The sequence below is a fragment of the Triticum urartu genome, chromosome 2 (genome assembly GCF_003073215.2).
Source record: "Triticum urartu cultivar G1812 chromosome 2, Tu2.1, whole genome shotgun sequence".
In the NCBI taxonomy this organism is placed as follows: Eukaryota; Viridiplantae; Streptophyta; class Magnoliopsida; order Poales; family Poaceae; genus Triticum; species Triticum urartu.
Window position 1 is genome coordinate 686,312,202 of NC_053023.1, and position 17,057 is coordinate 686,329,258.

Here is a 17,057-nt window from a genome sequence, read left to right on the forward strand (position 1 = left end):
CAACTTGCGGGTTCCGCCCATGAACCTATGCATAGGGGTTGGCACACGTTTTCATCATAATTCTCCGGTAGAAACTTTGGGGCACTCTTTGAGGTCCTATGTGTTTGTTGAATAGATGAATCTGAGATTGTGCAATGCGTATCGTATAATCATCCCCACGGATACTTGAGGTGACATTGGAGTATCTAGGTGACATTGGGGTTTTGGTTGATTTGTGTCTTAAGGTGTTATTCTAGTACGAACTCTAGGGCTGTTTGTGACACTTATAGGAATAGCCCAACGGATTGATTGGAAAGAATAACTTTGAGGTGGTTTCGTACCCTACCATAATCTCTTCGTTCGTTCTCCGCTATTAGTGACTTTGGAGTGACTCTTTGTTGCATGTTGAGGGATAGTTATGTGATCTAATTATGTTATCACTGTTGAGGGAACTTACACTAGCGAAAGTATGAACCATAGGCCTTGTTTGCTATCATTGCAATACCGTTTATGCTCACTTTTACCATTAGTTACCTTGCTATTTTTATATTTTCAGATTACAAAAACTATTATCTTCTATCCATATTTCACTTGTATCACCATCTGTTCGCCGAACTAGTGCACCTATACAATTTACCATTGTATTGGGTGTGTTGGGGACACAAGAGACTCTTTGTTATTTGGTTGCAGGGTTGCTTGAGAGAGACCATCATCATCCTACGCCTCCTACGGATTGATAAACCTTAGGTCATCCACTTGAGGGAAATTTTCTACTATCCTACAAACCTCTGCACTTGGAGGCCCAACAACATCTACAAGAAGAAGGTTGTGTAGTAGACATCAAGCTCTTTTCTGGCGCCGTTGCCGGGGAGGTTAGCGCTTAAAGATATATCTTTAGATCTTTCAATCGAGTCTTTTAGTTTCTTGTTTTATCACTAGTTTAGTTTATAAAAGAAAATTAAAAAATTGGAATTAAGTTTGTCTCATACACTTCACCTTTTCAATATCTTTCGTAAGTATGATGGAAAGGAAAATTGTGCTCAAGTGCTAGAAGAAGAAATCTATAAAATGTTTGGCACTAAATATTTGAATGATGGGCATGATTGCAATGTTGTTAGTATGAATTCCTTGAATTTCCATGATGATAATGATATGCAAAGCCACAAGCTTGGGGAAGCTATGTTTGATGAAGATGATATTTTTTGTCCCCCAAGTTTTGATGAGCAAATTTATTATGATGAAAGCATGCCTCCTATCTATGATGATTATTGTGATGACACGTATGCTTTAAAGAATGCCTCCTACCATGAAACTTGTCATCTTTATCTTAATTTCCAATCACATGATAGTTATTTTGTTGAGTTTGCTCCCACTATTATTCATGAGAAGAATTTTGCTTATGTGGAGAGTGGTAAATTTTCTATGCTTGTAGATCATGAAAAGAATGCTTTAGGTGCTGGTTATATTGTTGAATTCATTCATGATGCTACTGAAAATTAATATGAGGCAGTAATATATGCTTGTAGGAATTGCAATAATATCAAGTTTCCTCTCTATGTGCTTAAAGTTTTGAAGTTATGCTTGTTTTGCCTTCCTATGCTAGTTGATTATTATTCCCACAAGTTGTTTGCTCACAAAATCCCTATGCATAGGAAGTATGTTATACTTAAGTGTGCTAGTCATATTCTTCATGATGCTCTCTTTATGTTTCAATTCTTATCTTTTATGTGAGCATCGTTGAAATCATCATGCCTAGCTAGGGGCGTTAACGATAGCGCTTGTAGGGAGGCAACCCAATTTTATTTTTGCTCCTTGATTTTTGCTCCTGTTTAGTAATAAATAATTTATCTAGCCTCTGTTTAGATGTGGTTTTATGTGTTTAATTAGTGTTTGTGCCAAGTAAAACCTTTGGGAAGACTTGGGGAAAGTCTTGTTGATCATGCTGTAAAAAACAGAAACTTTAGCGCTCACGAGAATTGCTGCCATTTTTATTTGGAGAGTACTATTTAGTTAATTATTTTTGCAGATGATTAATAGATAAATTCCTCAGGTCCAACAATTTATTTTAGAATTTTGGGGTTCCAGAAGTATACGTCTGATCCAGATTACTACAGACTGTTCTGTTTTTGACAGATTCTGTTTTCTATGTGTTGTTTGCTTATTTTGATGAATCTATGAGTAGTATCGGAGGGTATGAACCATAGATAATTTGGAATACAGTAGTTTTAACACCAATATAAATTAATAATGATTTCATTACAGTACCTTATGATGGTGATTTTCTTTCTTATACTAACGGAGCTTACGAGTTTTCTGTTAAGTTTTGTGTTGTGAAGTTTCCAAGTTTTGGGTAAGGATTCGATGGACTATGGAATAAGGAGTGGCAAGAGCCTAAGCTTGGGGATGCCCAAGGCATCCCAAGGTAATATTCAAGGATAGAAAAGAGCCTAAGCTTGGGGATGCCCCGGAAGGCATCCCCTCTTTCGTCTTCGTTCATTGGTAACTTTACTTGGAGCTATATTTTTATTCGCCACATGATATGTGTTTTGCTTGGAGCATCAATTTATTTTGTTAGGATTTGCTTGCTGTTATTTATAACAATGTTTTGCATCTTTTATTTCAATAAAAGTGGCATTGATAGTCTTTACTATGCCTATTTTAGAAGTCCACATGTTGCTGTTTGAAAACAGAAAGTTTACCGCTGTTGCAATAATTCCCTAGAAAAGTCAGAATGTGATAAAATTTTGAAACCTTTTGCATATTAAGCTATGATAAATTTACTACAGTGAGAATTTTCTTTCATAATTTTTGGATCTAGGGAAGTATGGATGTTGCTGCATTCTTTACAGACTGTCATGTTTAGGCAGATTGCTGTTATGTTTGCATTGTTTGCATATGTTTGCTTCTTTAATGATTCTATTTGAGGATGGGACTATTAAATATGCAGAGGCATTTAGTATGCAATGTTGAATAATAATTTTAGGGATTTGCTACAGTAGAGTATGATAAGGTTTTGGCAATGGTTTATACTAACTTATCTCACGAGTCCTTGTTGAGTTTTGTGTGGATGAAGCTTTTGAGATTTAGGGAGACCTTGATATGAGAGGAATTAAGGAGACACAAAAGCTCAAGCTTAGGGATTCCCAAGGCAGACCAAGATAATATTTCAAGAAGTCTCAAGCATCTAACCTTGGGGATGCCCCGGTTGGCATCCCACCTTTCTTCTTCAACAACTATCGGTTAGTTTCGGTTGATCCTAAGTTTTTGCTTCTTCACATGATGTTTGCCATTCTTAGAAAGTCATTTTGCTTTGCTTGCTGTTTGAATAGAATACCAAATCTGAAATTATTAAATGTTAGAGAGTCTTCACATAGTTGCATAATTATTCGACTACTCATTGATCTTCACTTATATCTTTCGGAGTAGATTGTCATTTGCTCTAGTGCTTCACTTATATCTTTTTAGAGCATGGTGGTAGTTTTATTTTAAAGAAATAGATGAACTATCATGCTTCACTTAGATTATTTTGAGAGTCTTAATAGCATGGTAATTTGCTTAAAATCATAACATGCTAGGCATCCAAGAATAGTAAAAACTTTCATATAGAGTATTGAATACTAAGAGAAGTTTGATGCTTGATGATTGTTTTGAGATATGGAGATAATAATATCAAAGTCGTGCTAGTTGAGTAGTTTTGAATTTGAGAAGTGCTTATGTTGAAGTTTGCAAGGCCCGTAGCATGCATGTATGGTAAACGTTGTGTAACAAATTTGAAACATGAGGTGTTATTTGATTGTCCTCCTTATGAGTGGCAGTCCGGGACGAGCGATGGTCTTTTCCTACCAATCTATCCCCCTATGAGCATGCACGTAGTACCGAGGTTTTTGATGACTTGTAGATTTTTGCAATATGTATGTGAGTTCTTTATGACTAATGTTGAGTCCATGGATTATACGCACTCTCACCCTTCCATCCTTGCTAGCCTCTTTGGTACCGTGCATTGCCCTTTCTCACATTGAGAATTGGTGCAAATTTCGCCGGTACCTTAAACCCACCATATATCTTCCTCAAAATAGCAACCATACCTACCTATTATGGCATTTCCATAGCCATTCCGAGATATATTGCCATGCAACTTTCCACCGTTCCGTTATTATGACACGCTTCATCATTGTCATATTGCTTTGCATGATCATGTAGTTGACATCGTATTTGTGGCAAAGCCACCATTCATAATTCTTTCATACATGTCACTCTTGATTCATTGCATATTCCGGTACATCGTCGAAGACATTCATATAGAGTCATACTTTGTTCTAGTATCGAGTTGTAATCATTGAGTTGTAAATAAATAGAAGTGTGATGATCATCATTATTAGAGCATTATCCCAAGTGAGGAATAAAAAGAGAGAAAGTCCATAAAAAAGAGAAGGCCCAGAAAAAATAGAAAGGCCATAAAAAAGAGAAGGCCCAAAAAATGAGAGAAAAAGAGAGAAGGGACAATGTTACTATCCTTTTACCACACTTGTGCTTCAAAGTAGCACCATGATCTTCATGATAGAGAGTCTCCTATGTTGTCACTTTCATATACTAGTGGGAATCTTTCATTATAGAACTTAGCTTGTATATTCCAATGATGGGCTTCCTCAAAATGCCCTAGGTCTTCGCGAGAAAGCGAGTTGGATGCACACCCACTAGTTTGTTTTGCTGAGCTTTCATACATTTATAGCTCTAGTGCATCCGTTGCATGGCAATTCCTACTCACTCACATTGATATCTATTGATGGGCATCTCCATAGCCCGTTGATACGCCTAGTTGATGTGAGACTATCTTCTCCTTTTTGTCTTCTCCACAACCACCATTCTATTCCACCTATAGTGCTATATCCATGGCTCACGCTCATGTATTGCGTGAAGATTGAAAAAGTTTGAGAACATCAAAAGTATGAAACAATTCCTTGGCTTGTCATCAGGGTTGTGCATGATTTAAATATTTTGTGTGGTGAAGATAGAGCATAGCCAGACTATATGATTTTGTAGGGATAGCTTTCTTTGGCCATGTTATTTTGAGAAGACATGATTGCTTAGTTAGTATGCTTGAAGTATTATTATTTTTATGTCAATATTAAACTTTTGTCTTGAATCTTATGGATCTGAACATTCATGCTACAATAAAGAGAATTACTTAGAGAAATATGTTAGGTAGCATTCCACATCAAAAATTCTGTTTTTATCATTTACCTACTCGAGGACGAGTAGGAATTAAGCTTGGGGATGCTGATACGTCTCCAATGTATCTATAATTTTTCATTGTTCCATACTATTATATTATCAACCTTGGATGTTTTATATGCTATTTTGTATTATTGTTGGGACTAACCTATTAACCCAGAGCCCAGTGCCAGTTTCTGTTTTTCCTTGTTTTAGAGTATCGCAGAAAAGGAAAATCAAACGGAGTCCAATTGACCTGAAACTTCATGGAACTTATTTTTGGAAGGAAAGAAGCCCAGAAAACTTGGAGTGCACGTCAGGGGACCTACGAGGAGGCCACGAGGCAGGGGACGGCCCTCCACCCTCGTGGGCCCCTCGTGGCCCCCCTGACGTACTTCTTCTGCGTATATATATCTCCATATACCCTAAAAACATCAGAGAACACAATAGATCGGGAGTTCCGCCGCCAGAAGCCTTCGTAGCCACCGAAAGCCAATCTAGACCCGTTCTGGCACCCTGCTGGAGGGGGCAATCCCTCTCCGGTGGCCACCTTCATCATCCCGGAGCTCTCCATGACAAGGAGGGAGTAGTTCTCCCTCGGGGCTGAGGGTATGTACCAGTAGCTATGTGTTTGATCTCTCTCTCTCTCTCGTGTTCTTGAGGTGGTACGATCTTGATGTATCGCGAGCTTTGCTATTATATTTAGATCATATGATGTTTCTCCCCCCCCCCTCTACTCTCTTGTAATGGATTGAGTTTCCCCTTTGAAGTTATCTTATCGGATTGAGTCTTTAAAGATTTGAGAACACTTGATGTATGTCTTGCCGTGCGTATCTGTGGTGACAATGGGATATCACATGATCCACTTGCTGTATGTTTTGGTGATCAACTTGCGGGTTCCGCCCATGAACCTACGCATAGGGGTTGGCACACGTTTTCGTCGTGATTCTCTGGTAGAAACTTTGGGGAACTCTTTGAGGTCCTATGTGTTGGTTGAATAGATGAATCTGAGATTGTGTGATGCATATCGTATAATCATACCCACGGATACTTGAGGTGACATTGGAGTATCTAGGTGACATTAGAGTTTTGGTTGATTTGTGTCTTAAGGTGTTATTCTAGTACAAACTCTAGGGCTGTTTGTGACACTTATAGGAATAGCCCAACAGATTGATTGGAAAGAATAACTTTGAGGTGGTTTCGTACCCTACCATAATCTCTTCGTTCGTTCTCCGCTATTAGTGACGTTGGAGTGACTCTTTGTTGCATGTTGAGGGATAGTTATGTGATCCAATTATGTTATCATTGTTGAGGGAACCTACACTAGCAAAAGTATGAACCCTAGGCCTTGTTTCCTATCATTGCAATACCGTTTATGCTCACTTTTACCATTAGTTACCTTGCTGTTTTTATATTTTCAGATTACAAAAACTATTATCTTCTATCCATATTGCACTTGTATCACCATCTGTTCGCCGAACTAGTGCACCTATACAATTTACCATTGTATTGGGTGTGTTGGGGACACAAGAGACTCTTTGTTATTTGGTTGCAGGGTTGCTTGAGAGAGACCATCTTCATCCTACACCTCCTACGGATTGATAAACCTTAGGTCATCCACTTGAGGGAAATTTGCTACTGTCCTACAAACCTCTGCACTTGGAGGCCCAACAACGTCTAAAAGAAGAAGGTTGTGTAGTAGACATCACCATATCAATGCAGTGACGTTTGAGCCTTCCTAACTTCTGTTTTAACGGTAGAAACCGGCAATTACCCTCCAACGTTAACACTGTTGTGTCCGCATTGATGCGATCCGACGAATGCAAAATAGCTGAGACCCGCTTCACCCAATGGGTGGTAGACTCCCCATCCTCTTGGACACAAGAGGACAGGTCCAAAATTGACATAGGCTGCTTACAAGTATCCTTAAAATTCTGGATAAACCGGTGTTTTAACTCGGCCCATGATCCGACTGAGTTAACTGGTAAGCTCTTTAACCAAGTACGAGCTGTCCCCTCCAACATCATGGTGAAGTATTTAGCACACACTGCTTCATCCAAATCCAACATCTCCATTGCCATCTCATAACTTTCAACCCATGACCCTGGTTGCAAATCGGCGGTGTAATTGGGCACCTTACGAGGGCCTTTAAAATCATTGGGCAGTCGCATATTACGTAAAGCGGGGGTGAGACACGGCACCCCTAAAGAACCAAAGACAACACCTGGCTCCACTGAAGCGGTAGGGTGAACCGGAGTAGGTTGACGAGTTGCATGCAGAGCTGCTAACTCGGCCTCTCAATGTGCACGACCATGATCCACCACATCCTGCGCGTTAGCACCTCCACCAGTCGGGTTGTGCCCTCGCGGCAAGTTACGGCGATGTGCACTGCTTGATACGGCCGGTTCATCCTCAACGTGCCTGTTGTAGCTTCGGCTCGGGCGGGGGGGTGGAATGAATCCTCTCGAGACTATGCGAATAAGCCTGCGCTGGTTTAAAGCTGTTTGAAGGAGCTCTCTGGCCCGTCGTGCCTCAATCGCAACCGGTGACTCGCCATCGGTTGGGAGGGCTGTCAATCGTGAAGCGGCGGCCACAATGTTGTCCAACGGGTTGGAGTAATGCCCCGGGGGCGTCGGAACATACTATGGCACAATGTTGTTTTGACGAGGTGGGTCCATCGTGCGCGGCTGAACCGGCGCTCCTGTTCCCGGCGCCTCCGTACGGTTTAACACTGGCTGGTTACTGGTTCCTTCTCCTGGCGTGTTGAAGAGATTTCTTGGCTCATAACCCGGCGGGAGATGCGACCAGTATCTTCTTCTCATGACTTCATCTGAGGCATTCTGATCCAGCCGAAGCCGGTAAGCCTGAGCTTCCAACTTGGCCGATTCTGTAGCCATCCTAGCGTTCTCTGCCGCTAGGTCCGCTTTAGCCTGAGTTATCTGGTCTTTCACCTTTGCAATCTCCGCATTGTGCTGATCCCGGGCTGCTACGTCCACCTCCGCGGCCATCAATGCTGCCAAAGCGTCGAACAAATCAGACAGAACTTGAGCCGGAGGCGGCGCATAGCCCCCTGCTCCCGTTGGCGTTGCTGGCGCTGAACCGGAGAGCATTGCCGCCGCGGTTGATGAGTGGGGTGTTGATTGTGTACCGGCCATGAAGATAGCGACTCGGTTTGGCAGATCGAGGGGGTCCGGAATACTGTTGCCATCGGAACCACCGCTAATCCGGCCGTCCTGCAACTGACACAGCGATTCGGTCTCTCCAGTTGAAGACTCTTCGTCAGAATAGACAACGGTTTCTCCATCAGATGCCGTCCCATCCTCATATTCCGCTCCATGGATGACACCTTCCAAAACATGCCTTGCTGCAGGCTGAACCGGGAAAGGGCTTGCACACTGAGCCGTCTCGATGATGTCGGTGCAGGTGTCCGGCTCAGGGCCCGGTTCGCCGATCTTGCCGATGAAGACGTGAATCCCACCAAAGGGGACCCGGTACCCGTATTCGATTGAACCGGCCTCGGGACCCCATCCTACGTCGTCAATGTAGAGCTTGCCGCGGTGATTCTTCGTCATCCGGCCCACAGCGTATCCCTTGAGTCCATCAAAGCTGCCCTTCAAGAACTCAAAACCATCGTGCGATGGCCCCACGGTGGGCGCCAACTATCGTGGGTTTGTCACGGCAGATGTCCTCGCGAAAGGACTTAGTCGTGGAGCCATCACTACGGGTTAGCTTAAAGGCGTTAAACCGGACAAGGGGACACGAGGGATTTTATAGTTCGGCCCCTTTGTTGAAGGTAAAAGCCTACGTCTCGTTGTGATTGGTATTGCTAGGGTTTCGATGACCAGGGAGCGAATCCGCTTTGCCTGGCTGTCGAGTAGTTATCTGTTGTCCCTAAACCGCTGCTGGGTCGTCCCTTTATATACATAGGTTGACGCCCGCCGGTCTACAGAGTCCCAAGGCCGGATCATAAACGTGATGGGCTCGGTCTCTATTCCTCTAACTTACAATACAAGTTACATGAAAGAGTCGGTTTACAACTACAGGCCTTTAACCCGCCTTTGGGCCTTGGGCCTTTGTAAAGCGCCTCCGTCCTCACATCTTCATGGGCTTCTATCTTCGTGGAGCTAACCCGGCCACTCCTAGCCGGTTTACCTCCAGTAATCATATCCCCAACAAGGGGGGAGGGCGCGCCCAGGGGGTGGGCGCGCCCCACTGCCTCGTGGCTTCCTCGTTGATCCCCTGACACGCACTCCAAGTCTTCGGTATTGCTTTCTTTCCAAAAATAAGTTCCGTGAAGTTTCAGGTCAATTGGACTCCGTTTGATTTTCCTTTTCTGCGATACTCTAAAATAAGGGGAAAAAAGAAACTGCCACTGGGCTCTGGGTTAATAGGTTAGTCCCAAAAATCATATAAAATAGCATATAAATGCATATAAAACATCCAATGTTGATAATATAATAGCATGGAACAATCAAAAATTATAGATACGTTGGAGACGTATCAGCATCCCCAAGCTTAATTCCTGCTCGTCCTCGAGTAGGTAAATGATAAAAACAGAATTTTTGATGTGGAATGCTACCTAACATCTTTATCCATGTAATCTTCTTTATTGTGGCATGAATATTCAGATCCATAAGATTCAAGACAAAAGTTTAATATTGACATAAAAATAATAATACTTCAAGCATACTAACTAAGCAATTATGTCTTCTCAAAATAACATGGCCAAAGAAAGCTATCCCTACAAAATCATATAGTCTGGCTATGCTCCATCTTCACCACACAAAGTATTTAAATCATGCACAACCCCGATGACAAGCCAAGGAATTGTTTCATACTTTTGATGTTCTCAAACTTTTTCAATCTTCATGCAATACATGAGCGTGAGCCATGGACATAGCACTATAGGTGGAATAGAATGGTGGTTGTGGATAAGACAAAAAAGGAGAAGATAGTCTCACACCAACTAGGCGTATCAACGGGCTATGGAGATGCCCGTCAATAGATATCAATGTGAGTGAGTAGGGATTGCCATGCAACAGATGCACTAGAGCTATAAGTGTATGAAAGCTCAAAAAGAAACTAAGTGGGTGTGCATCCAACTCGCTTGCTCACGAAGACCTAGGGCATTTTGACAAAGCCCATCATTGGAATATACAAGCCAAGTTCTATAATGAAAGATTCCCACTAGTATATGAAAGTGACAACATAGGAAACTCTCTATCATGAAGATCACGGAGCTACCTTGAAGCACAAGTATGGTAAAAGGATAGTAGCATTGCCCCTTCTCTCTTTTTCTCTCTTTTTTATTTTTTTTATTTGGGCCTTTTCTATTTTTTTATGGCCACTTTTTTTTATTTGGGCCTTTTCTCTTTTTTATGGCCTATTTTTGTTTTTAGTCCGGAGTCTCATCCCGACTTGTGGGGGAATCATAGTCTCCATCATCCTTTCCTCACTGGGACAATGCTCTAATAATGATGATCATCACACTTTTATTTACTTACAAATCAAGAATTACAACTCGATACTTAGAACAAGATATGACTCTATATGAATGCCTCCGGCGGTGTACCGAGATGCGTAATGACTCATGAGTGACATGTATGAAAGAATTATGAACGGTGGCTTTGCCACAAATACGATGTCGACTACATGATCATGCAGAGCAATATGACAATGATGAAGCGTGTCATAATAAACGGAACGGTGGAAAGTTGCATGGCAATATATCTCGGAATGGCTATGGAAATGCCATAATAGGTAGGTATGGTGGCTGTTTTGAGGAAGGTATATGGTGGGTTTATGGTACCGGCGAAAGTTGTGCGGTACTAGAGAGGCTAGCAATGATGGAAGGGTGAGAGTGCGTATAATCCATGGACTCAACATTAGTCATAAAGAACTCACATACTTATTGCAAAAATCTATTAGTTATCGAAACAAAGTACTACGTGCATGCTCCTAGGGGGATAGATTGGTAGGAAAAGACCATCGCTCATCCCCGACCGCCACTCATAAGGAAGACAATCAATAAATAAATCATGCTCCGACTTCATCACATAACGGTTCACCATAAGTGCATGCTATGGGAATCACAAACTTTAACACAAGTATCTCTCAAATTCACAACTACTCAACTAGCATGACTCTAATATCACCATCTTCATATCTCAAAACAATCATCAAGTATCAAACTTCTCATAGTATTCAATGCACCTTATATGAAGGTTTTTATTATACCCCTCTTGGATGCCCATCATATTAGGACTAGTTTCATAACCAAAGCAAACTACCATGCTGTTTAAGACTCTCAAAATAATATAAGTGAAGCATGAGAGTTCATCTATTTCTTCAAAATAAAACCACCGCCGTGCTCTAAAAGATATAAGTGAAACACTAGGGGAAATGACAAACTACTCCGAAAGATGTAAGTGAAGATCAATGAGTAGTCGAATAATTATGCAACTATGTGAAGACTCTCTAACATTTAAGAATTTCATATCTTGGTATTTTATTCAAACAGCAAGAAAAACTAAATAAAATAAAATGAAACTCCAAGCGAAACACATATCATGTGACGAATAAAAATATAGCTCCAAGTAAAGTTACGGATGAACGAAGACGAAAGAGGGGATGCCATCCGGGGCATCCCCAAGCTTAGGCTCTTGGTTGTACTTGAATATTGCCTTGGTGTGCCTTGGGCATCCCCAAGCTTAGGCTCTTGCCACTCCTTATTCCATAGACCATCAAATCTTTACCCAAAACTTGAAAACTTCACAACACAAAACTTAACAGAAAACTCGTAAGCTCCGTTAGTATAACAAAATAAATCACCACTTAGGTACTGTAATGAACTCATTCTTTATTCATATTGGTGTAATGTATACTGTATTCAAACTTATCTATGGTCCATACCCTCCGATACTACTCATAGATTTATCAAAATAAGCAAACAACACACGGAAAACAGAATCTGTCAAAAACAGAACAGTCTGTAGTAATATGGATCAAACGTATACTTCTGGAACTCATAAAATTCTCAAATAAATTTATGGACGTGAGGAATTTATCTATTAATCATCTGAAAAAAGAATTAACTAAATATCAGTCTCCAAATAAAAATGGCAGCAATTCTCGTGAGCGCTAAAGTTTCTGTTTTTTACAGCAAGATCAACAAGACTTTCCCCAAGTCTTCCCAACGTTTCTACTTGGCACAAAAACTAATTAAAACATAAAAAACACAATCATAACAGAGGCTAGATAAATTATTTATTACTAAACAGGAGAAAAAAGCAAGGAACAAAAATAAAGTTGGGTTGCCTCCCAACAAGCGCTATCGTTTAACGCCCCTAGCTAGGCATGATGATTTCAATGATGCTCACATAAAGGATAAGAATTGAAACATAAAGAGAGCATCATGAAGAATATGGCTAGCACATTTAATTCTACCAATTTCCTATGCATAGGGATTTTGTGAGCAAACAACTTATGGGAACAATAATCAACTAGCATAGGAAGGCAAAACAAGCATAACTTCAAAACTTTAAGCACATAGAGAGGAAACTTGATATTATTGCAATTCCTACAAGAATATATTCCTCCCTCATAATAATTTTCAGTAGCATCATGAATGAATTCAACAATATAACCAGCACCTAAAGCATTCTTTTCATGATCTACAAGCATAGAATTTTTATTACTCTCCACATAAGCAAAATTCTTCTCATTTGGAATAGTGGGAGTATCATAAGTGACTCGAATACTATAAATTGTTTCCACATTAAAAGAGTAATGTTCAGAAAAGGGGTAATCATAATCATGAAAAGTTTTATAAATATAATCACTACTTTTTATAGCATAAGTATCATCACAATAATCATCATAGGTAGGAGGCATGCTATCATCATTATAAATTTGCATATCAAAACTTGAGAGACTAAAAATATCATCTTCATTAAACGTAGCATCCCCAAGCTTGGGAAAAACATTAATTGAAGCAAATATATTCTCAATAACATCATCTTCATCAAACATAGCATCCCCAAGCTTGGCCCTTTTCATATCATAAGCATAATCACTCTCATCATTAATAGTATGGATAGCACCAATAGTATAGCAATTATCATATTCTTCCAAGCAAGTGCCAAAAAGATTTTCAATATCATAAGAAGTATCATTATCTTCAACAATTATATTTTCATGAGGCACAATAGTAATAGGAGTAGCATTATTTGGGGGAGATATCTTTTTACCTCTCTTCCTTTTTCTTTTCTTCTTCGTCACCACATCATGTGTGGGTTCAATCCTCTTTTTGGAGCTCCTTATTAATGAGATTGGTTGAATAGGAGGCTCCTCCTCATTACCTGATTCATCATAAGAAATAATAGGAGAATATTGAGAAGTCTCTTCCCTTTCATTAGTGTTCTCTTCATCTTCTATTTGCTTTCTTTTCTTTATGTAATTTGCAATATAAGGATTTTCAATGCAATTCACCGCACAATACATATAAATTTCCTCTAGATCAAAACCAAGAAGTTTATAACAGGAAAATTCTGGAAGATGCTTAGTTATACATTCCATTTCTTCGTAACCCATAAGCAAACTGAGTTCATTATAATGTTCAAGGGAAATCAAGTCATCACAATTTCTGAACATGATTAGATCATGAAACAATTTACATCGGATAGCTAAATGACCCTGTTCATTGCAAAGTCCACAAGTACGGCCAAGAAAATTTAAATTTTCAGCACAATCATCTAGCCTTTCTTGCAACAATTTAATTTCTAAGTACTTATGCCTCTTGGAATATCTATCTTCCCTATTTGGTGTGTACTTACAAACCCAATGCACTCCACAAAAATTGACATGCTTATAAGACATATTTTCATCATAACTAGTGCAATCATCATTAGTACTATGGATATTCAAGGAGTTCGTACTAACAACATTGCAATCATGCTCATCATTTAAAGATTTAGTGCCAAACATTTTAATGCATTCTTCTTCTAACACTTTGGCACAATTTTCCTTTCCATCATACTCACGAAAGATATTAAAAAGATGAAGCGTATGAGGTAAACTCAAATTCCATTTTTTATAGTTTTCTTTTATAAACTAGACTAGTGCTAAAACAAGAAACAAAAAGATTCGATTGCAAGATCTAAAGATATACCTTCAAGCGTTAACCTCCCCGGCAACGGCACCAAAAAAGAGCTTGATGTCTACTACACAACCTTCTTCTTGTAGACGTTGTTGGGCCTCCAAGTGCAGAGGTTTGTAGGACAGTAGCAAATTTCCCTCAAGTGGATGACCTAAGGTTTATCAATCCGTAGGAGGCGTAGGATGAAGATGGTCTCTCTCAAGCAACCCTGCAACCAAATAACAAAGAGTCTCTTGTGTCCCCAACACACCCAATACAATGGTAAATTGTATAGGTGCACTAGTTCGGCGAAAAGATGGTGATACAAGTGGTATATGGATAGTAGATAATGGTTTTTGTAATCAGAAAATAAAAAAACAGCAAGGTAACAAATGATAAAAGTGAGCACAAACGGTATTGCAATGCGTTAAAACAAGGGCCTAGGGTTCATACTTTCACTAGTGCAAGTTCTCTCAACAATAATAACATAATTGGATCACATAACTATCCCTCAACATGCAACAAAGAGTCACTCCAAAGTCACTAATAGCGGAGAACAAACGAAGAGATTATGGTAGGGTACGAAACCACCTCAAAGTTATTCTTTCCAATCAATCCGTTGGGCTATTCCTATAAGTGTCACAAACAGCCCTAGAGTTCGTACTGGAATAACACCTTAAGCATCGGGATGATGAAGATGGCCACCGGAGAGGGATTCCCCCTCTGGCAGGGTGCCAGAACGGGTCTAGATTGGCTTCCGGTGGCTATGGAGGCTTCTGGCGGCAGAACTCCCGATCTATTGTGCTCCCCGATAGTTTTAGGGTATATGTATATATATAGGCGGGAGAAATACATCCGGGGAGCCACGAGGGGACCACGAGGGTGGAGGGCGTGCCCAGGGGGTGGGCGCGCCCCCTGCCTCGTGGCTTCCTCGTTGATCCCCTGACGTGCACTCCAAGTCTCCAGTATGGCTTTCTTTCCAAAAATAAGTTACGTGAAGTTTCAGGTCAATTGGACTCCGTTTGATTTTCCTTTTCTTCGATACTCTAAAACAAGGAAAGAAATAAACTAGCACTGGGCTCTAGGTTAATAGGTTAGTCCCAAAAATCATATAAAATAGCATATAAATGCATATAAAACATCCAAGGTTGATAAAATAATAGCATGGAACAACCAAAAATTATAGATATGTTGGAGACGTATCAACGACCAGGAGTAGTTAGGAGGCTCCCAGGCAGGAGGCCTTGCCTTTTCGATTGTTGTTGCTTTTGTGCTAGCCTTCTTAAGGCAAACTTGTCTAACTTATGTCTGTACTCAGATATGGTTGCTTCCGCTGACTCGTTTGTATTCAAGCTTATGTATTCGAGCCCTCGAGGCCCCTGGCTTGTAATATAAAGCTTGTATTATTTTATTTTTGTGTCTACAGTTGTGTTGTGATATCTTCCCATGAGTCCTTAATCTTGATCGTACACATTTGCGTGTATGATTAGTGTACGGTTGAATCGAGGGCGTCACAAGTTGGTATCAGAGCCGACTGCCTGTAGGTACCCCCCTTTCCAACTCCTTGGCCGAAGTTGAGTCTAGTATTTGAAAACTGTTTTACTAACATGGTTGTGTGGCCCAGGGGCCCACGTCGCCATTGGGTGGTATTAGGATCTTTTACTCCCCATCTATAATCTGGGACTCTGATCTCTCTTCTATTCTAGTTAAATGGTTTTACTAACTCGAACATTAGGATCTCATGATCACATCCGCCCGGAGAGCCCCTTATTTCAGATGATCGCCTGCTGCATCAGAAGATTCCGAAGATACTCTACGACATTCTCTCGAGACTTTGTGCCTGTTGCCTTTGCAATTCCCTACCATCGAAAAATCCTTATGAGTAACTACCTACATTGTCATTCATACCTTCATCCCCAACTGATCTTGTTATTACAAGATGTCCTGAAATACTCTTTGATGTGCCGAGAATCCTTTATGCTTACTACCCTACAGTTCCTTGCCGCATGAATGCCCCTATGAATAATTCCTCACACTTTTTGAGGATTTTTTCATTCCTAGTTGATCAAGTGATTCACAAGATACTTTGAAGTACTATCTGATCTTTCAATAATCCTCTCCAACTATTGCTCTACTAATACTTATCTGCTTGCAATATGGTTACTTCCATATGTCTAGCAATACTCATTAACATCCTTTGTCATCGTAATTTCGAGCAATTGATTCGATTTGTTTGGGAATACTCGCGATCATCAGACCTAATTAGAATTCTTCCTTTTGGCTCAGACGTCACCTCGGACATGAGCTGGTGTTCGACAAATCAAACCTTGATTGATTGTCGATCTATGTCTATTCTACTTAATTGTCTTTGATCCGAGCCTCTTCTTCTGATCCCTTGTTTTGGAAATCATAATTCCCTTTGCATTCGAGATTTGAATTAGTCAGTTGTTTCTATAATTTGATCTCCTTGCATTATTTCTTCCTCTGGTTGAATACGGATGCTCACATCAGATCCCTTGTGGACCACTAGACCTTTTTTTGGATTTTATACGACAATGTCCTTCATATTCAGTAAGCTTGTGAGCCTTTCCTCGGATACATAATGCTTTTGGTAAATTGTATCCTCCACTTTCTCAATCATGCTCTACTACCGAGCTTGTGTTAATTATTCTTGGAATTTATGATATATGTTCCTAAGATGCCCCGATGGGTTGAACCTATGCCTTCCCTA